The 26,748-nt window shown below is 45.1% G+C and overlaps 1 long non-coding RNA gene across 1 annotated transcript in view; it reads left to right on the top strand.

Annotated features, from left to right (window-relative positions):
• Positions 1-6,428, top strand: part of LOC142049855 (uncharacterized) — a 704,768-nt gene extending 698,340 nt beyond the window's left edge. Inside the window, exons 2-3 of the long non-coding RNA XR_012657844.1 lie at positions 2,338-3,126; positions 6,216-6,428. This is a non-coding gene — a long non-coding RNA (uncharacterized LOC142049855). The remainder of the gene's footprint in view (positions 1-2,337; positions 3,127-6,215) is intronic.
• The last annotated feature ends 20,320 nt before the right edge of the window (positions 6,429-26,748 follow it).

Below are 26,748 nucleotides of genomic sequence, written 5' to 3'. Positions count from 1 at the left end.
CTGGTCATGGCATGACATGGTATGGAACGAACATCCCATTGGCCAGTCGGGGTCAGCTGCCCCGGCCCTGCCCCTCCCAGCCCCCTGCTGACGCGGCAGAGCACTGGAAGCTGGAAAGGTCCCTGACCATCACAAGCACTACAGTGAAGAGAATTAACCCTTTCTCAGCCAAAACCAGCACAGAGGACTATAGGGATGGTGTTTGCCACTGCAGGGAAGAAATATTTGCGGCCAAAGTTCCATTAGAGTTGAAGCTGGTCAGTACTGTAAGGGACAAAAAGAAAGGTTTTTTAAAATACATTCATAGCAAAAGGCAAGCCAGAAATAACCACTGGCCCATTGCTTGATGAGAATGGTCACCTCACAAGCAGGGACATAGACAAGGCAGAGACATTTAATGCTTTCTTCACCTCAGTCTTCAACACTGATGGTGGGCTCTTGAGGTCCCAGAGAGCTAGAGAACCATGACTGTGGGAATGATAAACTCCCAATCAACACTGAACTTGTGCAGGATTTGCTGCTCCAGCTGGATCCCTATAAATCGATGGGGGCCTGATGGGATTCATCTGAGCTGGCGAGACCTCTCTCAATGATTTTTCAATGCTCTTGGGAATCTGGAGAGGTCCCAGTTGACTGGAGGCCCAGTCTTCAAGAAGGGCAACAGGGATGACCCCAGTAACACAGGCCCGTCAGTCTCACTTCTGTGCCTGGTAAAATTATGGAGAAGATTATCCTGGGAGTGACTGAAAAACACCTGAAACACAACGCAGTCATTGGTCCCAGCCAGCATGGGTTCATGAGGGAAAAGTCCTGCTTAACAAAATTTCCTTCTATGACAAGGTCACCCACCTAGCTGGCCAAGGGAAGGCAGTCAATGTAATCATTTTGGATTTCAGTAAAGCTTTCGATACTGCCTCTCACAGTCTCCTCCTCGACATAATGTCCAGCACACAGCTGGATAAACACATAATGCAGGGGGTGAGCAATGGGCTGATGATTACTGTAAATGGGGTTACATCGGGCTGGTGGCCAGTCACTAGCGGGGTTCTGCAGGGATCCATCTTGGGGTCGGTACTCTTTAATCTCTTCATAGATAACTTGGACGCAGGACTGGAAGGAATACTAATTAAGTTTGCTGATGACACAAAACTGGGAGGAGCTGCTGACACTTGAGGGCAGAGAGGCCCTGCAGAGGGATCTGGACAGGCTGGAGAGCTGGGCAATCACCAACTGTGTGGAGTTTAACAAGGGCAAGTGCTGGATTTTGCACCTGGGCACGGCAGCCCTGGGTGTACAGACAGGCTGGGGAATGAGAGGCTGGAGAGCAGCTCTGCAGAGAGGGACCTGGGGTCTCTGGTTGACAGCCAGTTGCACATGAGCCAACAACATGCCCTGGCAGCCAAGAGGGCCAACCGTGCCCTGGGGTGCACCAAGCCCTGCATTGCAGCCGGGCTGATATATGCTTTTATTTTTGCCCAGTATTATCCTGTAGGTTATTAACGATGACTTTGGGTATAATATTTCATTTGTAGTTTAGAATAATTGGTAGCAGTGAAATGTATCTTACCAAGATAAGTATGTATCTTAGGTTGGAGCAAGGTGACCTATGAGGAATGTGACATAAAGAATAGACATATGGGCTCAAGGACAAAAAGGAACTAAGGATGAAGACAAAGAGATAAGAGGGTTGTTACCACTAAATTAGCATTTCTAAGGCCAAGGATTATCCGACATATGGAAGGCCGGAAAGCAAATAAGAACCAAGCTAGATAAGACCGGTACTATGGTTTGGCAGATTTACAAGAAGAAAAAGGTGAAAAGTTGAAGTGAGGAGGACTATTGGCCTTCCTCCCCTTGACCACCAGAGAAGACCCCCAGGATCAAGAGAGTTAATAAGTTCTCAGAAGTCTCCACCTTTTACTTTACATATGTACAGCCTCTTCATGATTATCTATTTGTATGTGTATTTAAGTCCTGCCAATGAGTTTTGAGGGATGCACGTTAGGAGGAGCGATCCCCCATGCATCCGGTGCAGTAAATAAAGAATGCCTACCTTTTAACACTACATTGGTGTTACGAGGTTTATTGTCCATTTTGGTAACAGTTTTGGCGACCCAGATGGGACTCTGCCTCTGAAGCTCGACAGATCCTGGGATCGCAGGAACCTCAGCCAGCACTAGGATTTCTCAGAGAGGGACTTTGATACCCGGACTGAAGAGCTGGAGGCAAGAACTGCATATTGTAAGTAAGGCATTCTTTTGGGTTTTTTGGATATTGCTATCTGTAAGTTGCAGGCATCTGGCCGTGCAAGATAGATGTGGGAAAGTACCCACAAAGTGATAGAACTAAACCCCTGACAGTCCTTGACTTAATCCTTATTGTAAACATCCTTGTTCTCTTGTGGTTTCCTCCCTTGCAAAGATAGTTTCAGGGATTTGAAGAATGCAAATTGGTGCCAGATGGGATTAAAAAGATGGTGCATAAGCTTGTAAATTCATTGATAACAGAGACTCGGGACATCAGTGCCGAGATAAGCACTCGAGGAACTAGTTTAAATCAGCCCCTTGTGACAGTCCAGGGCTAAAGGACTGAGGAGCTAATTCAATGACTATATATGGGCAAAGGAAACCCAAAGTTCAACCAGCGGATAGGTGAGGAAGACCATCAGAGACCACTGGAGGACTCCCAAAGACCACTAAAAGGACAACTATGCATGCAGCTTGAGCTTTTACATATGTTAATGAATCCTCGTGAATCTTATTAATATGTATGACTTTATAGTATATAATCTTTGGAAGTTTACTGAATCACTGGAGCACTCATGGTGGATCAATCCCCAGCGCTGCCCAGCGCTGTAATAAAGGATGCCTGCTTAATAGTGACTTTGTTGCTATTGAGTTTTATTTCGGGAACTTTCTGGATACTCCGCTTCCTCTTATGGGGAAGTTCGGACTTTGAAGGATAGTATCTGCGAATTTTTGTATCAGTTTTGGCGACCCAGATGGGATCACCTCTGTCCGGCTGCAGGACCCCCTGAGACGGAGACTCCCTTGGCCGCCCCCAGAGAATTCTCTGGAGGGACTCCCCGATTTGGCGGATCCGTGCAGGGGCAGACAAGGACCTCTGGTAAGAATAAGGCATTCTTTTTGGTTTTGGGGACCGGTCATTTGAAGCTACCCATCAGTCGCAGTTCGTGAGAACCCCGCAGGGTAGCATACAATTGCATGTACGATTTGTATTAATCACTTGGTTACTACGTTGCATGGTTGTATGGATCAATTGATTAGTATGGTCGTTTGTTTGTGCATTTGTATCTGATTTTGGTTTACATATGCGTGTGTGATATATGCTATATGTTTGGTATACATGTATTTGAAAGTTTCTGATCAGCCGATGCTGGCATTTGTTATCGGTGGGAGTAGTAGTGGTTATTGTGTCTGTGCTGTAATTGTTAGTTGTGTGTGGTGTTCATGCCCTAGTCTTTGTCCTTGTCTTTGTGTTGTATAAGTTTAAGAATGGGGAACCAACAGGGTGGAGTTCTGAAAAAGAGCCCTTTGGGCTGCATTTTGGCCCACTGGAAAGATATCGGGGAAACACCTGGAGGGAGTGTGGATCGTAAAACCTTGATAAAATATTGTAATCAGTGGTGGCCTTTATATAAGCTAGATGAAGGAGAGAAATGGCCTTTTAACGGAACTTTAAAGTATAATACTTTGTTACAACTCATTTTATTTCTACGCCGTGAAGGAAAATGGGATGAAGTGGATTATGCAGATATGTTTTTCACCCTGCGGAATCACCCTGAATGGCAGAAAGAATGTGGAATCAATCTAGCACCCCAAGACCCTATGGTTCTGGTGATAGAAAAAGAGAAAAATAAGCAAAAGACAAAATTAAAGAGGTGTTTGGTGTGTAGCATTGGACAGAGAGGTTTAAAAGTTGGCTCACAGAATGAAAGGCTGGAGGATTATTTGCCTCTGCCAGAGAGAGAAGGTGATAGGGAAGGAGATGCTGGTGCGGTCGGGGTTAAAGAATCGGAGGCAGGAGTCAGGGAAGAAACTGATATCGGATTTTCTCCCATCACTGCCAGAACGCGGAGTAAAATGGGACCTATTATACAGGCCCCTCTAAGGCAGGCAATAGGAGTGGGAGGACCTGTTAGAATCAAAGTGCCTTTTACTTTAGCAGACTTGGACGGCTGGCGAATTACTGCAGGGAATTATCGGGACGATCCTGAAAAGGTTGCTAAAGGATTTGAATTGATTGTGAAAACTCAGGACCCCGATTGGGAGGATGTGGATGCAATGTTGGATGTGGTGTTTAGTGAGTTGGAGAAGCAGATGGTTGTGAGAGCAGCCAGAGCCCAGGTACAGGCTCTGGTTTTGGCTGGAACCCTGCCAGGAACGGTGGATAATCATGTTCCTGTTACCAATCCTGGCTGGGACCCCAACCAAACAGGAGCCAGGGATTTATTAGTGAGGTACAGGGAATGGATCGCTTATGGAATAAGAAATGCTGTCCCAAAACCAGTAAATTGGTCTAAATTGTACGAGATAAAACAAGATAAAAAGGAATCTCCTACTGATTTTTTGAATCGGTTAAAAGAAGGAATGCAGAAATAGACTCCTTTAGACCCTACCTCCCAGGAGGGAAAGGGCCAGTTGATATTCCTGTTTTTGGGACAGTCGGCGGATGATATCAGGAGAAAGTTACAGAAGGTGCAAGGAACAGATGCAAGAGATTTAGAAAAATTGCTGGAGACTGCTTGGCAAGTGTATCGGAACAGAGACAGTCAGAAAGAGAGAACGATGGGCAGAACAATTGCTAATGCTACAGTGGCTGCCTTGCGCACCACAGGGGGTCAGATAAACAACACTAATGAGGGGAGAGGAGCTATAAGAAGTGGTGTAAGTGCCCCACCCCGAAGAAATCAACCCCTCTTGAGAGATCAATGTTCTTACTGTAAGCAAATGGGGCATTGGAAGAAGGACTGCCCGAGATTGGGCAAACCGGTGACAGTTGCCAACAGGGAAGAAAGTTGACGGAGACCAGGGGAATCTTCCCTAGCGGAACCCTTGGTAAAAATACAGCTAGGGAAAGAAGAAAAACCTGTAGAATTTCTAGTAGATACAGGTGCCACGTTTTCAGTATTAAATCAGGATTTATTGCCTGTAAGTAAACAAAATGTGAATATTGTGAGAGCAACCGGACAGGTCAAGAAAGCTTTCTTTTTGAAACTCTTGAAATTAAAAATTGGGAAGAGTGTAGGGATTCACAAATTTCTCTACCTGCCTGAAGCTCCTAGACCACTTTTGGGAAGAGACTTATTAGAACAATTGAATGCTGAAATAAAATTTAATGATGGGGAAATTGATTTTAAAATACCAGAAGAAAACCACATGGAAATTTTAAGTTTGACCCTCACAGAACCACAAGTTAGGGGAGAGGAAATTATACAAGAAATAAAAGACCACGTATATCCAGGAGTATGGGCCTCGGGAATGCCTGGAAAGGCCAAAAATGCAGAATTGGTTGTTGTTAAACTCAAAGAGGGGGCACAACCTGTCAAGGTAAAGCAATATCCCCTGAAATTAGAGGATAGGCGAGGAGTGAAAAGCATTATAGAAGAATTCATAAGATTTGGATTATTGATTGAATGCTCTTCAGAGTATAACGCTCCTATTTTGCCTATCAAAAGGCCTGATGGCAAAACATATCGATTGGTACAAGACCTGCGGGCAATAAATAAGATAGTTGAAGATTTATACCCGGTAGTGGAGAACCCATGCACCTTACCGACCAATTTAAAAGAAACCTATGAATGGTTCACAGTATTAGATCTGAAAGATGCATTCTTTTGCCTCACTTTGGCCCCTGAAAGCCGCAATTTATTTGCCTTTGAATGGGAAAACCCTGATTCGGGACGAAAAACCCAACTAACCTGGACAGTGTTACCTCAAGGATTTAAAAACAGCCCCACGATCTTTGGAAATCAATTAGCTAAAGAATTAGAGGCCTGGGAAAGACCTCCAGGAAATGGTACCCTTTTACAATATGTAGATGATATTTTGATAGCCACAGAAAAAGATGAAGAATGTAAAGAATGGACTGTGAGTTTGTTAAACTTTCTTGGGCTAAGTGGTTATCGAGTCCCATTACAGAAAGACCAGATCTTGAAGAAAGAAGTAATATACTTGGGATTCGTGATTTCTAAGGGACAGAGACAGCTCGGGAATGACCGGAAAGAAGCCATTTGCAGGACTCCACAACTGACCACAGTAAAAGAGCTTCGAACCTTTCTGGGAATGACAGGTTGGTGCCAATTATGGATCTATAATTATGGACTTCTGGTTAAACCTCTGTATGAACTGTTGAAAAATAGCCTGACACAATTAATATGGACTGATGAAGCCAGACGGGCATTCAAAGAACTGAAATTGGAACTAATGAAGGCTCCAGCTTTGGGCCTGCCCGATGTAACTAAGCCTTTTTGGCTGTTCTCATATGAAAGACAAGGAGTAGCTTTGGGAATTTTGGCCCAGAGATTGGGTCCTTATAAACAAGCTGTAGCGTACTTCTCCAAACAGTTGGATGAAGTAAGCAAAGGATGGCCAGGATGCCTTTGGGCAGTAGCTGCCGTTGTCTTGATTATCCAAGAAGCCCGAAAATTCACATTGGGACAGAAGATGATTGTGCACACTTCCCACACTGTAACCTCCATTTTAGAACAAAAAGGGGGACGCTGGCTCTCGCCATCAAGATTCTTGAAATATCAATCAGTTTTGATGGAACAGGATGATATAGAAATTGTCACATCTACTATTATCAATCCTGCTTCCTTTTTAACTGACAAACAGGAAATGGAGACTGTCGTGCATGACTGCATAGAAACCATTGAGACTGTGTATGCGAGTAGGCCCGACTTGAAGGAGGAGCCGCTGGAGGAGGCTGACCACACTTGGTATATTGATGGGAGCAGTTTTGTAAGGAATGGCGTTCGAATGGCAGGATATGCTGTGACCACCACAGGCCAAGTAGTGGAAGCAAAGTCACTCCCTAAGGGCACATCTGCACAACGGGCCGAAATAATTGCTTTAATAAGAGCATTAGAGCTTGCTGAAGGTTTGCGAGTAAATATCTGGACAGACTCAAAATATGCCTTTGGTGTAGTTCATGCCCATGGGGCAATTTGGAAGGAGCGAGGACTTTTAACCGCTCAAGGGAAAGTCATAAAACATGCTGATATAATTTTGCGACTTCTAGATGCTGCACACCTCCCGTCGGCAGTGGTGATTATGCACTGCAAAGGACATCAGAAAGGTAACACTGACAGGGAAGTGGGAAATAAATTGGCTGATCATGAGGCGAGGCAAGCTGCGGAACAAGGTGAGGTATTGAGCCTAATTCCTGAAAAATCTTTGCCACTACCTGAGATAGTTGAATATGATGAAAAAGATCAGAAGTTAATTACTGATTTAAAGGCTGAAATTGGCCCGACAGGATGGGCAATGTTAAAAGATAACAAAATAGTAGTTCCCTTTAGAATATTATGGAAATTAATAAAAACAGAACATGACAAAACTCATTGGGGAACTGAAGCTTTGTACAATTCCCTCACCAAGCAAATGATAGCTAGAAATTTGTTTCAAATTATAAAAACTATAGTTGATAGATGTGAAATATGCTTAAAGAATAATCCAAAGGTAGAGAATCGGGTGAGATTTGGAAGTATTGGTAAAGGGAATGTTCCAGGCCAGAACTGGCAGATAGACTTCACGGAACTCCCTAGAAAAGGGGTTTACAGATATCTATTAATATTAACTGATACCTTTTCCGGATGGCCTGAAGCTTTCCCCTGCAGAACAAATAAAGCCCGAGAAGTAACAAAAGTCCTATTGAGAGAAATTATTCCCAGATTTGGCGTGCCAGAAGTGATCTCCTCTGATAGGGGACCACACTTTGTGTCACAAGTAGTTCAACAAGTTAGTAAATTTTTAGAAATTAATTGGAAATTACATACAACTTATTGCCCGCAAGCAAGTAGGCAAGTAGAAAAGATGAATCATTTAATAAAGACACAATTGAGTAAAATCTGCCAGGAGATGAATTTAAGGTGGGATCAAGCCCTCCCTATTGCATTACTAAGGCTCCAAGTCAAGCCAAGAACTAAGGAAAAACTGAGTCCTTTTGAAATTCTATATGGGAGACCCTTTCAAACTAGATATCAAGGACAAGATCCCACCCAGGTAGGAGAGATTAATCTACAACAATATCTGATTGCATTGGGAAAACAATTACAAGAAGTAAATGGATTAGTGATGTCTACCAGAGCATGGGGGTTAGATTCCCCAGTGCATTTGTTCAAACCTGGAGATTGGGTTTATGTTAAAAATATTTCAGGTGATCCTCTCGAAGAGAAGTGGAGCGGCCCTTTTCAAGTTCTGCTCACGACTTACACTGCGGTCAAGCTTGAGAGGCACGCTGCTTGGATCCACTACTCAAGAATTAAAAAGGCACCTGATGGACCATGGAAGTCCCAACCCGTAGGACCCACATCTATAAAGCTGACCCGAAACTAACATTAATATTGCTGTTTTTGTCTTGAATTAATAAGTGCATTTACTCCCAGTTGGCCCCTGAGGAAAAAAAAGTGAATCTGTTGATAGTCTCTGGTGGATTTGGGGAAATAACACCAATACATTAGTTCAGTTTGCTGAAAACTGCTCTTTGTGGGAACCCTATACCAGGAGTGATAAATTGATGGGATGGCATGGAATGACCTTTTTATTATCTTCCAATTTGACAAATGTCACTGTGATAACGAATGTTGCCTTAAAATGTTGTGCAATCAAAGGGATAGGGCCTCCACTGCAGATGAAGAAGTGCTTTCTTCAAAATGATACCCCCATAAATGAGACACATACTTGGAAAACTGGTAACTGGGATACACTAATGTGTACAAATGGAAGCATTAATAGAACTGCTGGGGTGGCGGCCTCCTTAACGTTGTTGAATCCACGACCTGCAGTGAATCAGGACCAGCTGATTAGATTACCATCCACTTGTAGGAATGTGGCAAAGACAAGGCAAAAGCATATGTTGTTCTTTAACATATCCTTCCCAGCCACCCCTCCCTGCAAAGTAAAACGAGCTTGGTACGACATTTTACTTGGAGGTGCAGGAACTGGGTTAGGACTGCTAAATTCAGTAGATCTAGAAACTTTAAGGAGTAAAGTTGGAACCGCAGGATTTGATGTAGCTCAAGCAATCAAGATTCAGGCTGAATGGATGCCAACCACCTTTAACCCTCAGATACAGAATTTAAAATATGATAAGGAGTCATTATATCTCTTTAATAAGAGTATAATTGCCCAGATACAATCACTTAAGAATTTGACAAAATTTGTGGACTGGACTGTCTGTACCCTACAAGTCATGTGGCAATTGGAACAAAAGAATAAGGTGCAGTCCTACTTGATGAGTAATAATGAGTTTATGTGGAGAAAATTATTTGGACAATGGGTTTTACCTAGACACTGGATAAAAGCCTATTCACAATTTGTGCAGGAAAATTAGTATACTATAATATAACTGACCCCAAAGTAATGTGTAAATATTTAATTCTGCCAACCCTCTTTTTGAGTCAAGGGAACCCAGAATATTGGTTACCAGAATTCCAAGGGAAGTATATTGGGAACAATAACAAAACATACGATTTAGATCTTTGTGAAACCACCTCTGATGGAATCTTGTGTGGACAACAATCTCGAGTATATGAACCCTGCTTATTAGAATACTCTGTTAACAATTGTAAATGGACGATCCTGTCTCCTAATGTGTTTGAAATGTTTGTAGAGGTTAATGCCAGATATGTGTGTTTAGTAACTAACAATTGATCAGTAGTTGAAGAATACAATGTAACCACCCCATTCATAGGATGTCTTAAGAACATAACCCATTTAACTTGGCATGGACAAACATATTCATTTTTTTGCATATACAGAAGAACAAGTAGCAATGTTTTGGCATTATGAGAGCTTAAATTTAAGTCATGCAAGTTTATCTCTGAAGAAATTAAATGAAATCTTGAATCAATCACAGAAACTTCAAGAACATTTAGGAAAATGAAACAAAACGTTAGCTGAATCTATTATTAAAACAGTAATAACTGGAGACAAGCTTGTCGGACTGTCTAGTCAAATTGGATCTGATACTGCCCATCATTGGTGGGATATCTTTTCGGGGTACTCACCCTCTGCAGAGAAAACTTTGAATATTTTAGTTCACCCGCTTTTGATATTGTTAGCATTTGTTATTATACTAACAGTCGTCAATTACTGTTTGTGGTATAAGCTAAAGAAATTGGCCATAAGAGTTTGGGCTTTGCCTAAGGTAATAAAATATGAAACTTTAGAACCTTTGTAAAGGAATTTACAAAGCTTAAAGAAAAGGGGGGAATGATAGAACTAAACCCCTGACAGTCCTTGACTTAATCCTTATTGTAAACATCCTTGTTCTCTTGTGGTTTTCTCCCTTGCAAAGATAGTTTCAGGGATTTGAAGAATGCAAATTGGTGCCAGATGGGATTAAAAAGATGGTGCATAAGCTTGTAAATTCATTGATAACAGAGACTCGGGACATCAGTGCCGAGATAAGCACTCGAGGAACTAGTTTAAATCAGCCCCTTGTGACAGTCCAGGGCCAAAGGACTGAGGAGCTAATTCAATGACTATATATGGGCAAAGGAAACCCAAAGTTCAGCCAGCGGACAGGTGAGGAAGACCATCAGAGACCACTGGAGGACTCCCAAAGACCACTAAAAGGACAACTATGCATGCAGCTTGAGCTTTTACATATGTTAATGAATCCTCGTGAATCTTATTAATATGTATGACTTTATAGCATATAATCTTTGGAAGTTTACTGAATCACTGGAGCACTCATGGTGGATCAATCCCCAGCGCTGTCCAGCGCTGTAATAAAGGATGCCTGCTTAATAGTGACTTTGTTGCTATTGAGTTTTATTTCGGGAACTTTCTGGATACTCCGCTTCCTCTTATGGGGAAGTTTGGACTTTGAAGGATAGTATCCGCGAATTTTTGTATCAAAAGGAGGGATATATCTCCCTAATTTGAAAACTTATATGAGGGATATGGCTCCCTAAATGAATACAGCTGTTGTAGCATATGCTATTGGTTTCATATTGCTACTTTTGCTAATAGTTGTTTTTATTTGTTGTAAGAAAATTAACATTCCATGTATAATATAATGGGGGTTGGTAGTTCCACCAGTGGAATATTAAAGAAATCTCCTTTGGGGTGTATCTTACAACATTGGAAGCAGATTGCTGGTCCTCCTGGAGGATCAGCTAAACAGACAGATTTGATAAAATATTGTAATCAATGGTGGCCTCTCTATAAATTGGAATGTGAAGAAAAATGACCAGTGAATGGAACTTTGAATTACAATACTCTGTTACAATTAATGTTGTTTTTGCAATGGGAAATGGGATGAGGTGATGTATGCAGATTTTTTTTTTACGTTACGACAGCATCCAGAGTGGCAGAAAAAGTGTGGAATTAATCTAGCTCCGCTAGATCCTTTTGTTTTGGCGTTAGAAAAGGATAGAGGAAAAAGTAATGGTAAAGCTTTGAAGAGGTGTTGCTCTGCTTGCAGCATAGAACAGAGATGTTTAAAATTGATGCAGGAAGAGATTGAGGAGGATTTAGAAATGCTGACTGCACCAGGTTTGCGAATAACAAGGCAAAAGGAGTGAGGGATCAGGAAAAGGAGGAAGGTAGAGAAAGTGATGAGGATGTTGATGAAACAAGTTCTACCCCAGTCTCTGAAAGGACACGGAGTAGACAGAAGCCTGTCTTACAGGCCCCTCTGCAGCAGGCAGTGGGAAATAATGGTCCGATTTTGGTTAAAACCCCGTTTTCGATTATTGATTTAAATAATTGGCAAATAGCTGCTGGAAATTATAGGGACGACCCGGAGAAGGTGGCTAATGCATTCGAAATGATGATTAAAACTCAGAACCCGGACTGGCAAGATATAGAGGCTATTTTACAAGTGTTATTCGATAGCACTGAAAGGGATATGGTTTGGAGAGCAGTCCAAATGCACTTGCAAGCTCAGATAGCCTCAGGAATATTGCGAGGCCAGGTAGAACAGCACTTCCCCTCCACTGATCCTAGCTGGGATCCTAATGATCCAACAGACAGAGATATGATAGAGAGATATAAAAAATTAGTTTTATTCGGAATTCAGAATGCAACTCCAAAAGATATAAATCGGTCTAAGTTATATGAAATTAAGCAGGATAAAAAGGAGTCCCCGACTGATTTTTTTGAACAGACTGAAAGAGGCAGCTCAAAAATATACTACTTTGGACATAGAATCGGAAGAAGGAACGAGTCAGTTAGCGACATTGTTTATTGGGCAATCGTCGGATGATATCCGACGGAAGTTACAGAAATTACAGGGCGCAGAAGCTAGAGATGTTGGAAGAATGTTAGACGTTGCTTGGATGGTGTATAGGAATCGGGATCAGCAGAAAGAAAGGACTAATGCAAAGTTCGTAGTGGCACTAGAAAGTATTCAAAAGGACAGAGGAGTCGCGTTTAGAGGTGGTACGAGAGGTGGCGTACAAGGAAAAGGAAAAGGGCATGGACTGTCAAATCTGACGGTCAGAATCAGTGTGCATATTGTAAAAAGGATGGACACTGGAAGAAAGAGTGTCCTGTGCTGATGGAAAATAGGAGGGCGGTACCCGTTGTGGCACTGGAGGAGGATGATTGAAGGGGACCAGAGCATTCTTCCCCAGCAGAACCTCCAGGAAATGGAGTGCTTGGTTGATATGGGGGCAACTTATTCAGTTTTAAATACAAAGAAACATGAATTAGGATCTGATGTGGTGAAAGCTGTTGGTGTGACAGCAGAAGCAGAACAGAGGCCCTTCTTTAAACCATTAAGGTTTAAGATTGGAAAGCAATGGGTAACATTAATTTCTTTACTTACCGGGAGCCCTGAAACTGTTAATAGGTTGAGATTTATTAGAAAAACTAGAAGCTCAAATAACATTTAAAGATGGGGAAGTGGAAGTTTTAATACCAGAATCTAAATATGTCCAAGCTTCAGTATTTTTATTACAGGAAGATAAATTGGAAAGTGAAGAAATACCGAAGGAAGTAGAAGAGGCAGTAATACCTTTTGTCTGGGCTGGAGAGGTACCGGGAAGATCCAGAAGGGCTGAACCTGTAAGAATAGATCTGAAACCAGATTCAACACTGGTAAGATTGAAACAATACACCTTAAAGACTGAAGCTAGGTTGGGGTTATTACCCCTAATACAGAAGTTTTTAAAATATGGATTATTAAGAGAATGTGAATCTAAATATAACACCCCAATTTTACCAGTAAGAAAATCAGATGGGAAATCGTATAGACTGGTTCAGGATTTACGCTCTATTAATCAGACGGTGCAAGATATACATCCAGTAGTAGCTAATCCATATACACTATTGACCACCTTGACAGAAAAGCAAGGATAGTTCACGGTATCAGATTTAAAAGATGCCTTTTCCCACATCCCAGTTGCACAAGAGAGTCAAGAAATATTTGCCTTTGAGTGAGAAAATCCTGAAACAGGACGGAGGACTCAATATACCTGGACTGTTACCTCAAGGGTTTAAAAATAGTCCTTCCATTTTTGGAAATCAGCTTGCTAAAGAACTCAAAATCTGGTGATTAGAGAACAGAGAAGGTGGTGTAGATGATATGTAGATGATATTTTGTTGGCAGGGGAAACTCGAGAAGAGTGTTTGAAACTGACAATTAGCCTTTTGAATTTTCTCGGAATAAGTGGTTATAGAGTAGCATGAGAGAAAGTTCTAATAGCTCAAGAAACTGATGTATTTGGGTTTTGAGATCTTTAAAGGGCACCGGCAGTTGTCAACAGAGAGAAAGGAAGCCATCTGTTGCCTGCCAGAACCTCAGACCCTTAGAGAAATACGGACCTTTCTTGGAATGATGGAATGGTACCATTTATGGATTTATAATTATGGACTTATGGTAAGACCACTGCATGAGATGCTAAAAGCCTCTGCAGATACCTGTTTGGAGTGGACTGAGGAGAGAAGAGCTTTTAAAGAATTGAAATGGTCATTGTTGAAAGCCCCGGCCCTAACACTGCCAAATATTGAAAAACCGTTTGAGTTGTTTATCCATGAGAGGAAAGGAATAGCACTGGGGGTGCTGACTCAGTTTCTTGGACCCTTACATTGAGCAGTTGCATACTTTAAAAAATTGGATCCTACAAGTCAGGGTTGGCCAGGATGCCTGAGGGCAGTGGCAGCCACAGTGATTTTGATACAGGAAGCCCTAAAGTTCACCCTAGGGCAAAAGATTACAGTATATGTACCTCATATGGTTATTACAGTTTTGGAACAAAAAGGAAACCATTGGTTATCCCCGAGTCGAATGGTTACCTATCAAGCAGTTTTGCTAGATCAAGATGACATTCAGTTAAAAACGATGACTGTGCTGAATCCTGCGACCTTTTTGACTGCTGAACAAGATACGGGGATAATTTGGAACATGATTGTTTATGAACGACTGAGGAGTTATATGCTAGTAGAACTGATCTGAAGGATACCCCTCTGAATGATCCTGACTTGGAGCTATACACTGATGGAAGTAGTTCTGTTATAAATGGACAACGTGCAACTGGATATGCCGTGACAACTGTAGATGACATTGTAGAAGCTGAAGCCTTACCCCCGAAAGTATCAGCACAGAAGGTGGAATTAATAGCTTTAATTAGGGCATTAGATTTAAGTAAAGGAAAGAGAGTTAATATATGGACTGATTCTAAATAGGTTTTCGGAATAATTCATGCTCATGGAGCTATATGGAAAGAAAGGGGACTTTTAACTTCACAAGGAACAATGATAAAACACAAAGAAGAAGTTTTAAAGCTTCTTGAAAATATACAATTACCCACTGAGGTTGCTGTAATGTATTGTAAGGCCCACCAAACAGGAGGAAATAAACAACAGCATGGAAACAAATTGGCAGACTGGGCTGCAAAACGGGCGGCACAAAAAGGCATCCAAATAGAAATTAAGGCATTCCTTCCAGAACGCAAATTAACCCTGCCAGAAAGACCAGTGTATGATAAGCAGGATTTAAAATTGATTGAGAAATTAAGGGCAAAGGAAAGGAAAGATGGGTGGGCGGTGACATCTTCAGGTTTGTTAGTAATCCCATACGTACTGTTACCTGAGGTGATAAGAAAAGAACATGACTCTGTCCATTGGGGAAGCGAAAACCTATCAAAACATCTGCAGAAGTCCATGATTAGTAGGAATATGGTAGAGAGTATAAGATCAATAACAGAAAGATGTGAAATATGTTGTAAGAATAATCCAAAAACCCAGAATAAGATACACTTTGGAAAAACAGTAGAAGGAGGAGCTCCAGGAGAATACTGGCAGATTGACTTTACTGAATTACCAGAAAGAGAAGTATGAGATATCTACTGGTGTTGGAAGATAACTATACTGGATGGTGTCATGGTTCAGCCTTAGTCGGCAACTAAACACCACGCAGCCGCTCGCACGCTCCCCCCACCCCTGTGGGATGGGGGAGAGAATCGGACGAGCAAAAGAACTTGTGGGTTGAGATAAGCACAGTTTAATAATTACAATAAAATAATAATATTAATAATAATGATTATGATAATAATGACAATAATGTTGTTATAATGAAATGGGAAAGGAAAAAAAACCAGAAACACTAATGATACAACTGCTCACCACCTGCCGACTGATGCTGCCTGTCCCTGAGCCGTGACTGCTTCCCTCCTCCCTCCCCCGGCCAGCCCCTCCCAGGTAACATACTGGGCATGACGTTACACGATATGGAATATCCCTTTGGTCAGTTTGAATCTGCTCTCTCGGCTGTGCCCCCTCCCCTCCTGGCTTCTTGTGCACCTGGCAGAGCATGGGAGGCTAGAAAAGTCCTTGACTAGTGCAAGCGCTACCCAGCAACAGCCAAAACATCTGTGTGTTATCTCAACATTGTTTTCATGCTAAGTCCAAAGCACAGCACTATGCCAGCTGCAGTGAAGAAAATTAACTCTATCCCAGCTAAAACCATGACAGTATCCGCCCCTTATTCCACATCATTTACATCATGCTCAGGTCCCATACTATCCAATACAATTTCAATAACCCCTACCCGCCTTCTCATCCTTTAACAGAATATACAGATTTCATTTATCATTCCCCTAGTCTATGGACCACCCCTGTAAAATGTCTGTGAAATGCATACTGAGTTCATTTAGTCCATGACTTTGGGTTCCATCTATTGTACAATTCTTTCAGAGAGGTGCTGTGTGTGGTGTCGGATTATTGCATGCTGAAGTCAGTCCTCGTTCCATCACTGCTTCACTGTTAGTCCTTGTTCTATCAGTGCTGCACTTCACTTGGTTCAACTGAAAGTTCTTTTTTTTTTTAATTTGGGAGATTCCCACCATGATACCATTGATATGGCATATAGCAACCATAGTAGTGACAACATACAACATTATATAGCAATTATCAGCATACTATTCAGTTCATTGGCTGTTTTAGCCCAAAATCAAATCCCCTTGAGGTACACACCTGAATCCTCCATCCTCCTGCATCACCCACCAAGTGCACCCAGGTCCTCAAGCAAAAGCAATCCCATGAATGGGTTTGCCTTTGCCTGAGGAAGGAAGAACCCAGACTGTTTTGCCCAGCATACTTTTTGTGTGCACTACAGGGACTCTATCCCCTTCCACAGTACGTAGGATTTCTGACTGGGCAGGGCCAGCTCGGTTGGCAGATCCCCTTGTGTTGACTAACCACATGGCTTTTGCTAAATGTGTATCCCAGTGCTTGAATGTCCCACCCCCCATTGCTCTCAGTGTAGTTTTTAACAGTCCATTGTATCTTTTGATTTTCCCAGAGGCTGGTGCGTGATAGGGGATGTGATACACCCACTCAATGCCGTGCTCTTTGGCCCAGGTGTCTATGAGGTTATTTTGGAAATGAGTCCCGTTGTCTGACTCAATTCTCTCTGGGGTGCCATGTCGCCACAGGACTTGTTGTTCGAGACCCAGGATAGTGTTCCGGGCAGCGGCGTGTGGGACGGGATATGTTTCCAGCCAGCCAGTCGTAGTTTCTACCATTGTAAGCACGTGGCGCTTGCCTTGGCGGGTCTGTGGGAGTGTGATATAGTCAATTTGCCAGGCCTCCCCATATTTATACTTCAGCCATCGTCCCCCACACCACAGACGCTTTAACCGCTTCGCTTGCTTGATTGCAGCGCGTGTGTCACATTCGTGGATAACCTGCGCAATAGCGTCCATGGTCAAGTCCACCCCTCGATCACGAGCCCACCTGTATGTTGCATCTCTCCCTTGATGGCCTGAGGTGTCATCGGCCCACCAAGCTAGAAATAGTTCACCCTTATGTTGCCAGTCCAGATCCACCTCAGCCACTTCAATCTTGGCAGCCTGATCCACCTGCTGGTTGTTCCGATGTTCTTCAGTGGCCCGACTCTTGGGATAGGTGAGCATCCACGTACTTTCACAACCAGGTTCGCTACCCGGGCAGCAATATCTTGCCGCAATGTGACAGCCCAGATGGGTTTACCTCTGCGCTGCCAGTTGCTTTGCTTCCATTGCTGCAGCCAGCCCCACAAGGCATTTGCCACCATCCAGGAGTCAGTATAGAGATAGAGCACTGGCCACTTTTCCCATTCGGCAATGTCTAAGGCCAGCTGGATGGCCTTTACCTCTGCACACTGGCTCGATTCACCTTCTCCTTCAGCAGTTTCTGCTACTTGTCGTGTAGGACTCCATACAGCAGCCTTCCATCTCCGGTGCTTTCCCACAAGGCGACAGGACCCATCGGTGAACAGGGCATATTGCTTCTCATCTTCTGGCAGTTTGATATACAGTGGGGCTTATTCAGCATGTGTCACCACCTCCTCTGGTGATAATCCAAAGTCTTTGCCTTCTGGCCAGTCCATAATCACTTCCAAGATTCCTGGGCGACTGGGGGTTCCTACTCGAGCCCGCTGGGTGATCAGTGCAACCCATTTACTCCACATAGCATCAGTTGCACGGTGTGTAGAGGGGAGGTTTCCTTTGAACATCCAGCCCAGCACTGGCAGTCGGGGTGCCAGGAGCAACTGTGCCTCAGTACCAACCACTTCTGAAGCAGCTCGAACCCCTTCATATGCTGCCAGTATCTCTTTTTCAGTTGGAGTATAGCAGGCTTTGGACCCTCTGTATCCCTGACTCCAAAACCCTAGGGGTCGACTCCGGGTCTCCCCCGGTGCTTTCTGCCAGAGGCTCCAGGTAGGGCCATTCTCCCCGGCTGCAGTGTAGAGCACATTCTTTACATCTTGTCCTGCCCGGACTGGCCCAAGAGCTACTGCATGAACTATCTCCTGTTTAATCTGTTCAAAGGCTTGCCGTTGCTCAGGGCCCCATTTGAAATCATTCTTCTTCCTGGTCACTTGATAGAGAGGGCTTATGATCAGACTGTAATTTGGAATATGCATTCTCCAAAAACCCACAACCCCCAAGAAAGCTTGTGTTTCCTTTTTGCTAGTGGGTGGAGACATGGCTGCTATTTTGTTGATCACATCCATGGGGATCTGATGACGTCCACCTTGCCATTTGATTCATAAGAACTGGATCTCTTGTGCGGGTCCCTTCACCTTACTTTGTTTTATGGCAAAACCAGCTTTCAGAAGGATTTGGACTATTTTCTCTCCTTTCTCAAAAACTTCTTCTGCTGTGTTGTCCCACACGATGATGTCATCAATGTACTGAAGGTGTTCTGGAGCTTCTCCCTGTTCCAGTACAGTCTGAATCAGCCCATGGCAAATGGTAGGACTGTGTTTCCACCCCTGGGGCAGTCGATTCCAGGTGTACTGGACGCCCCTCCAAGTGAAAGCAAACTGTGGCCTGCACTCTGCTGCCAGAGGGATTGAGAAGAATGCATTAGCAGTATCAGTTGTGGCATACCACTTGGCCGCCTTGGAGTCCAGTTCGTATTGAAGTTCTAGCATGTCTGGCACAGCAGCACTCAATGGTGGAGTGACTTCATTCAGGCCACGATAGTCTACTGTTAGCCTCCACTCTCCGTTTGACTTCCGCACTGGCCATATGGGACTGTTAAAGGGTGAGTGGGTCTTACTGATCACTCCTTGGCCTTTTGGTTGGTGAATGAGTTTATGGATGCGAATCAGAGCATCTCTGTTGGTGCAATATTGCCGCCGGTGCACTGTTGTGGTGGCGATCGGCACCTGTTGTTGTTTGACCCTCAGCAACCCCACCACAGAAGGGTCCTTCGAGAGGCCAGGCAAGGTAGACAGCTGTTTAATTTCCTCCGTCTCCAAGGCAGCTACACCAAAAGCCCACTTGTACCCTTTTGGGTCCTTGAAATACCCTCTCCTGAGGTAGTCTATGCCAAGGATGCACGGAGCCTCTGGGCCAGTCACAATGGGGTGCTTCTGCCACTCCTGGTGGATCAATCCCCAGTGCTGCCCAGCGCTGTAATAAAGGATGCCTGCTTAATAGTGACTTTGTTGCTATTGAGTTTTATTTCGGGAACTTTCTGGATACTCCGCTTCCTCTTATGGGGAAGTTCAGACTTTGAAGGATAATATCCGCGAATTTTTTGTATCAATACCTTTCCTTCACTCTGGACAGGAGTCACCTCCAGAGGCTGAGGGCTTGTGTTCATTTTCCAATTGCTTTGTCAACGCCCCTTTCCCCAGAAAGGGATCCCAGTTGTTTGGCTTCTTTTCCCTCTAGTTCCAGACTACTGGCCCCATTATCCCAGCATCGGAGCAGCCAGGTGACAATGTGCTCACCTGAACGACAGCCGTAATCTTTTCGCATATCTCGCAACTCATTCAAGGACAGGGACCGGGTGGTCTCTGTTTCATTTATGACTTCTTCCTCCTCTCCTCGTGATGGCCCTGGTTCTTCATCATCCTGTTCGAAACAAGTTGACATCCGCTTCCAATATTTGTTCTTGTGTATGGGGGCAACTGATACTGGTACGGGTTGATTCTCTGGTTCAGCTGCAGTAGCTGTCGTGGGGGTTTGAGTAGCCATAGTGCTTGTCCTGGGGGTTTGAGTGGCTGAAGTGCCTGTTGTCAGGGTTAGAGCCACCACTTTGCCTGTTACTTTGCCTTTCAATCCAGATGCCTTCTCTTCCCCCTGGGAGCACTGAATACTGTTGAGCAGGGCTCAGTATGCATGGGCCAGGCCCCAGCATGTTGCAGTTATCTGTGTCTCTCTGGATTTCCCAGCATAACAACACACTTTCTCCAAATATTCTACTAGTTTTTCAGGATTCTGCTCTTGTTCGGGGGGGAAACTCCAAAACACTGGGGGTGCCCACTGCCCTAGGTATTTGCCCATGCTATCCCACATGCCCTGCCACTCCTAACTATCAAGCCTCGGGGCAGATTTCTGGGTGATATTCTTAAGTTGCTTAGTCAAAACCAAAACAACATGCCCAAAAAGTAACAGTAAGTGCACCTTAACCACCCAAGGATGTTCAAGATACAAAAAGGTTGTTGTAACAAAGGCACAGACATCATAGAACAAAGTTGCAAAGATACCATTCTGTATTTCCTCCATATAAAATCTCTCAGAGGAGGAGGTATAATTGCTAATTGCCTCAGCAAGGTGGGATCCAAAGTACAGTAAGGGTTTCAGCAAAAACCCCAAATACCAGATAAAGCTGAAAACAAGTGTTTGCATAACAAATCTCATAGGCAAAACATCACTAATCACAGCAGAACACAGCAGACTAAACAAGCCAACACTGATCTTTAACACCAACTGCAAAAAGGACAACATAGTGCTGTGACCAGCAGCTGTTGTTATCTCCAACCCTTGAGCCCCACGTTGGGCACCAAAAGACTGTAGTGGTTTAGCGGCAGCTCAGCCCCACACAGTCGCTCGCTCACTCCCCCACCGGTGGGATGGGGGAGAGAATCAGAAGGATAATGCTCATGAGTTGAGATAAGAACAGTTTAATAATTAAAATGAAAAAAACAACAACAAAAATGCAATGGAAAGGAAAACAATGAGAGGCACAAAACCCAGGGTGGGGAGGAAGGGGAATGAACCACCAAAACAAACTGCACATGACACAGCCACTCACTACCCACTGACCCAACACCACCAATCTTCAAGCTCCAACTGCCCCCATTAATATACTGGTCATGGTGTCACATGGTATGGAATGAACATCCCATTGGCCAGTTGGGGTCAGCTGCCCTGGCTGTGGCCCTGCCCCTCTCAGCCTCCTGCCCATGTGGCAGAGCGCGGGAAGCTGGAAAGGTCCCTGACCACCACAGGCACTACAGTGAAGAGAATTAACCCTTTTCAACCAAAACCAGTACACCCCTCCTCCTCCCCTTTTGAGGAAGCTGCAGACTGCCATGAGGGCTGCCCTCAGCCTCCTCTTCTCCAGGCTGAACAAACCAAGGGACTTCAGCCGCTCCTCATACGGTTTCCCCTCTAAACCCTTCCCCAACTTCGTGGCCCTCTTCTGGACACTCTTCAGTATCTTTATATCCTTAATGTCCTGTGCTGCCCAACACTGCACCCAGCACTTGAGGTGAGGCCGCACCAGCGCAGAGTAGAGCGGGACAATCCCCTCCGTTGCCCTGTTACTGAAATCTGCAATAAACCTTGTAACACCAGTGAAGTGTTAAAAGGTAGGCATTCTTTATTTACTGCGCCGGATGCATGGGGGATCGCTCCTCCTAATGTGCACCCCGCAAAACTCATTGGCAGGACTTAAATGCACATACAAATACATAATTGTGAAGGGGATGTACATAAAGTTGGTGGGGCACACGGCGGCAGCAATGGTAAGTCCTGCAACTGGGCGCTAGATTGGGGTAGAAAAGGGGGTTTCCTGTGCTAGGGAACCCGATAAAGAGCCTGGTGGGGCCCTAGCGCCAAAAACAACCGGCTGCTCTCGGGAGTGAGGCAGATGGGTCTTGGGTGTTGCTGGGGCAACAGTGGGAGATTTAAACGGGCCCCTAGGGAGCGCGACTGACCAGGAGCACAGCGAACAGGATGGGCAAACAGGGCGTGGCGCATCAGGCAGGGCGAGCAGGCAGCTGGCGAGCTCTCCTCGTGGTCTATGCTCTCCCGGAAAAGACTTAGCCATGGTCTCCACTCGGACAAGAGCTATCGCCAGGAGGCATGTGGCAATGCAGACAGAACTCCCACTAAAACATGCAGCCATCCAGGTCTCTGGCTGCAGGGAGTGCCAGAGACTTGCTCCAGTCATGGAGGGCTCCTGAGACAGGACTCACGTGAGGTGTGAGTCAGGTGGAGGATCTGCTCAGCATGGTGGCAGAGCTGAAAGAAGAAGTTGCAAGACTGAGGAGTATCAGGGAATGCAAGAGGGAGATAGACTGGTGGAGCCACTCCCTACCATCCCTGAGACGAGCGCACCAGATAGAAGCATCAAGAGAAGGAGTGGCTCCCCTGCCCTCGTGCCGCCAGGCAGAGGGAGGGGACCCAAGAGGCGGAAGATGGATGCAGATCCGTGCTTGGTGCAGTAGGCGAATCCTCTCCCGGCCAACTTCCCCCCCAGGTGCCCTTACACAATAGGTATGGGGCTCTGGAACCTGAGGGCCAGGAGGACGAAGACACAGTGATCCACCCAAGGGGTTGACTATGGGGAACCAGTCAGCCCCATGCATTACAATGGCCACTGGTAAGAATAAAAGAAGGGTAATTGTCGTAGGCGACTCCCTTCTGAGGGGAACAGAGGGCCCGATATGCTGACCGGACCCATCCCGTAGGGAAGTCTGCTGCCTCCCTGGGGCAAGGATAAGAGACATTACCAGGAAGCTCCCTAGGCTGGTAAAAGGATCCAATTATTATCCGCTAGTGGTTGTTCAGGTCGGTGGTGATGAGAGATGCAAAGACAATCAAAAGGGACTTTAGAGAACTGGGGCGATTACTTGAAAGCTCAGGAGCGCAGGAAGTGTTCTCCATCCCATCGGTAGCCGGAAGACATACGGAAAGGAACAGCAAGTCCCATCTCATTAACACATGGCTCAGAGGCTGGTGCCAGCAGTGGAATTTTGGTTTTTTTTGATCATGGGGCAGTTTATATGGCACCAGGCCTGCTGGAGACAGATGGGGTTCACCTGTCGCAAAGGGGGAAAAGGATTCTGGCTCAGGAGTTAGCAGGCTTCATTGAGAGCACTTTAAACTAGATACGAAGGGGGAAGGGGATAAAACCAGGCCTGCTAGGGATGAGCCTGGGGGGTGGCATGCCTGTGTTGGAGAAGAGCTTCATAGATCAACTGAAGTGCATTTACACCAATGCACGCAGCATGGGCAATAAACAGGAGGAGCTGGCAGGCATTGCGTGCCAGGGAAACTATGATGTGGTCGTGTCATGGCTTTAGCTGGGATAGAGTTAATTTTCTTCACTGCAGCTGGCATAGTGCTGTGCTTTGAACTTAGCATGAAAACAATGTTGAGATAACACACAGATGTTTTGGCTGTTGCTGGGTAGCGCTTGCACTAGTCAAGGACTTTTCTAGCCTCCCATGCTCTGCTGGGTGCACAAGAAGCCGGGAGGGGAGGGGGCACAGCTAAGAGAGCGGATTCAAACTGACCAAAGGGATATTCCATATCGTGTAACATCATGCCCAGTATGTTACCTGGGAGGGGCTGGCTGGGGGAGGGAGGAGGGAAGCAATCACGGCTCAGGGACAGGCAGCATCAGTCGGCGGGTGGTGAGCAGTTGTATCATTTGTGTTTCTGGGTTTTTTTTTTCCTTTCCCATGTCATTATATTATATTATTATTGTCATTATTATCATAATCATTATTATTAATATTATTATTTTATTGTAATTATTAAACTGTGCTTATCTCAACCCACAAGTTCTTTTGCTCTTCCGATTCTCTCCCCCATCCCACAGGGGTGGGGGCAGTGAGCAAGCGGCTGCGTGGTGTTTAGTTGCCGACTGAGGGTGAACCACGACAGTCCATTTTGGCACCCAACGTGGGGCACGAAGGGTTGGAGATAATAACAGTTGCTGGTCACAGCATTGATTCATCTGTTCTTAATATTAGTTTGTCCAGTCTATACCATGCTGATTGTAATGTACACGTTAAAAATTGCTGTTGGTTTTTGTAGTTTGCTGTGCTCTGCAGTGATTAGAGATGTTTTGCCTAGGAGATTTGTTATTAAAACACTGGCCTTGACTGTTATCAGTTATTTAGGTCTTGCATGGAAGTCGTTACTGTACTTTGGGTACCCCCCATGGAGACAGTTAGCAATTATAACTCCTCCGCTGAGAGGTTTTTTTATGGAGGAAATACAGAATGGCACCTTAGCTACCATCTTATATAATGTCTCCTCCTTCATTACAACAACTTGAACATCCTTGGGTAGTTAAGATACATCTGCTGGTATTGCTTTGGCAGACGGTTTCAGTACTGTCTAAGGTTAATAAGCAATTTAAGAGTATCATCCAGAGATCTGCCCCAAGGCTCGATAGCTATGCGTGGCAGGGTATGTGGGATAGTATGGGCAAATGCCTAAGATGGTGGGCACCCCCCGTGGTGTGGGACTTCACCCCTGAACAAGTGCAGAATCCTGAAAAATTAGTAGAATATTTGGAGGAAGTATGTTGTCACCTTGGCAATTCCAGAGAGATACAGATCACTGCAATGTGCTGGGGTCTGGCTTATGCCTATCGAGCCCTGTTTAACACTATTCAGTACCCCCAAGGGGAAGAGAAGGCCTCTGGATCTAAAAAGATGAAGACAAGGAAAGCAACAAGAACTATGGCCACTCAAACCCCCACGACAGACACTGCAGCTACTCAAACCCTGGTGACAAGCATTGCAACTAAATCAGAGGACCAACTCGTGCATCAGTCGCCCGCATACTCAAGAAGAAATCTTGAAAGAGAAAGTCAACTCATTTAGAAAGAGATGATGAAGAAGCAGGGCCATCACAAGAAGAGGAGGAAGAAGAAGAAGAATGTGTACAAGAAATGGAAACTACCCGATCCCTGTCCTTGAGTGCGTTGCAGGATATATGGAAAAGATTTCATCCGTCATTCAGGTGAGCACATTGTCACCTGGCTGCTCCAATGCTGGGATAATGGGGCCAGTAGCCTGGAATTAGAGGGAAAAGAAGCCAAACAACTGGGATCCCTTTCTGGGGAAGGGGACATTGACAAAGCAATTGGAAAAGGGACACAAGCCCTCAGCCTATGGAGGCGACTCCTGTCTGGAGTGAAGGAAAGGTATCCCTTCAAGGAAGATTTTGTACTTTGCCTAAGAAAATGGATGACCATGGAGAAAGGTATCCAATATCTAAGGGAATTAGCTGTGCTTGAGGTGATTTATGGTGACCTGGACGATCAACGGTCATCCAAAGATCCAGATGAAGCCGAGTGCACACGACGCACGTGGCGGAAGTTTGTACGGAGCGCACCGTCTTCACATGCGAACTCATTGGCAGTAATGTCCTGGAAAGATGACGAGACACCAGTGATGGAGGAGGTGATTGATAGACTCCGGGATTATGAAACAAATCTCTCTTCCTCGCTAGTCTCTGCTGTGGAGAAACTACCCCAAGAGGTCCAGCAACTCAAAGAAGATATGTCCTGCTCCCCACCTCGACAGAGTAGTGTCTCAGCTGTTAGGAATAAGCGTCCTTTGGCTCAAAGGAGGGGATACACACCACGGGCCACGCTATGGTTCTACCTGCGTGACCACAGAGAGGACATGATGAGGTGGGATGGCAAGCCTACCTCGACCCTAGAGGCACGAGTACATGAACTGCAAGGAAGAACAGTCACTCAGGGAGGCTCTTCCAGGAAAGCTGCTGCTCCAGTTTCCAGTGAGCAAGTCCCCAGACAGAGGAGTAGAAGCGCAGATTTTATTTCTAAGTGTAATAGAGGGACTCCTGATTCACATTTACAGGAAGTGAGTTGTGACTGCCATGATCAGGACTAGAGGGGCCCTGCCTCCAGCCGGGTGGAGGAAAGGGATAACCGGGCTGACTGGACTGTGTGGATCCGATGGCCTGGCATGTCCGACCCACAGGAGTATAAAGCTTTAGTGGACACTGGCGCACAGTGCACCTTAATGCCATCAAACTATATAGGGGCAGAACCCATCAGCATTGCTGGAGTGACAGGGGGATCTCAAGAGCTAACTGTATTGGAGGCCAAAGTGAGCCTCACCGGGAAGGAGTGGCAGAAGCACCCCATTGTGACTGGCCCAGAGGCTCCGTGCATCCTTGGCATAGACTACCTCAGGAGAGGGTATTTCAAGGACCCAAAAGGGTACAAGTGGGCTTTTGGTGTAGCTGCCTTGGAGACGGAGGAAATTAAACAGCTGTCTACCTTGCCCGGTCTCTCGAAGGACCCTTCTGTGGTGGGGTTGCTGACGGTCAAAGAACAACAGGTGCCAATCGCCACCACAACAGTGCACCGGCGGCAATATTGCACCAACAGAGATTCTCTGATTCGCATCCATGAGCTCACTCACCAACTAAGGAGCCAAGGAGTGATCAGTAAGACCCACTCACCCTTTAACAGTCCCATATGGCCAGTGCGGAAGTCAAATGGAGAGTGGAGATTAACACTAGACTATCGTGGCCTGAATGAAGCCACGCTG

Source organism: Phalacrocorax aristotelis, chromosome W, assembly GCF_949628215.1.
Source record: "Phalacrocorax aristotelis chromosome W, bGulAri2.1, whole genome shotgun sequence".
Lineage (NCBI taxonomy): Eukaryota > Metazoa > Chordata > Aves > Suliformes > Phalacrocoracidae > Phalacrocorax > Phalacrocorax aristotelis.
This window is presented reverse-complemented; position numbering and strand designations above follow the sequence as displayed.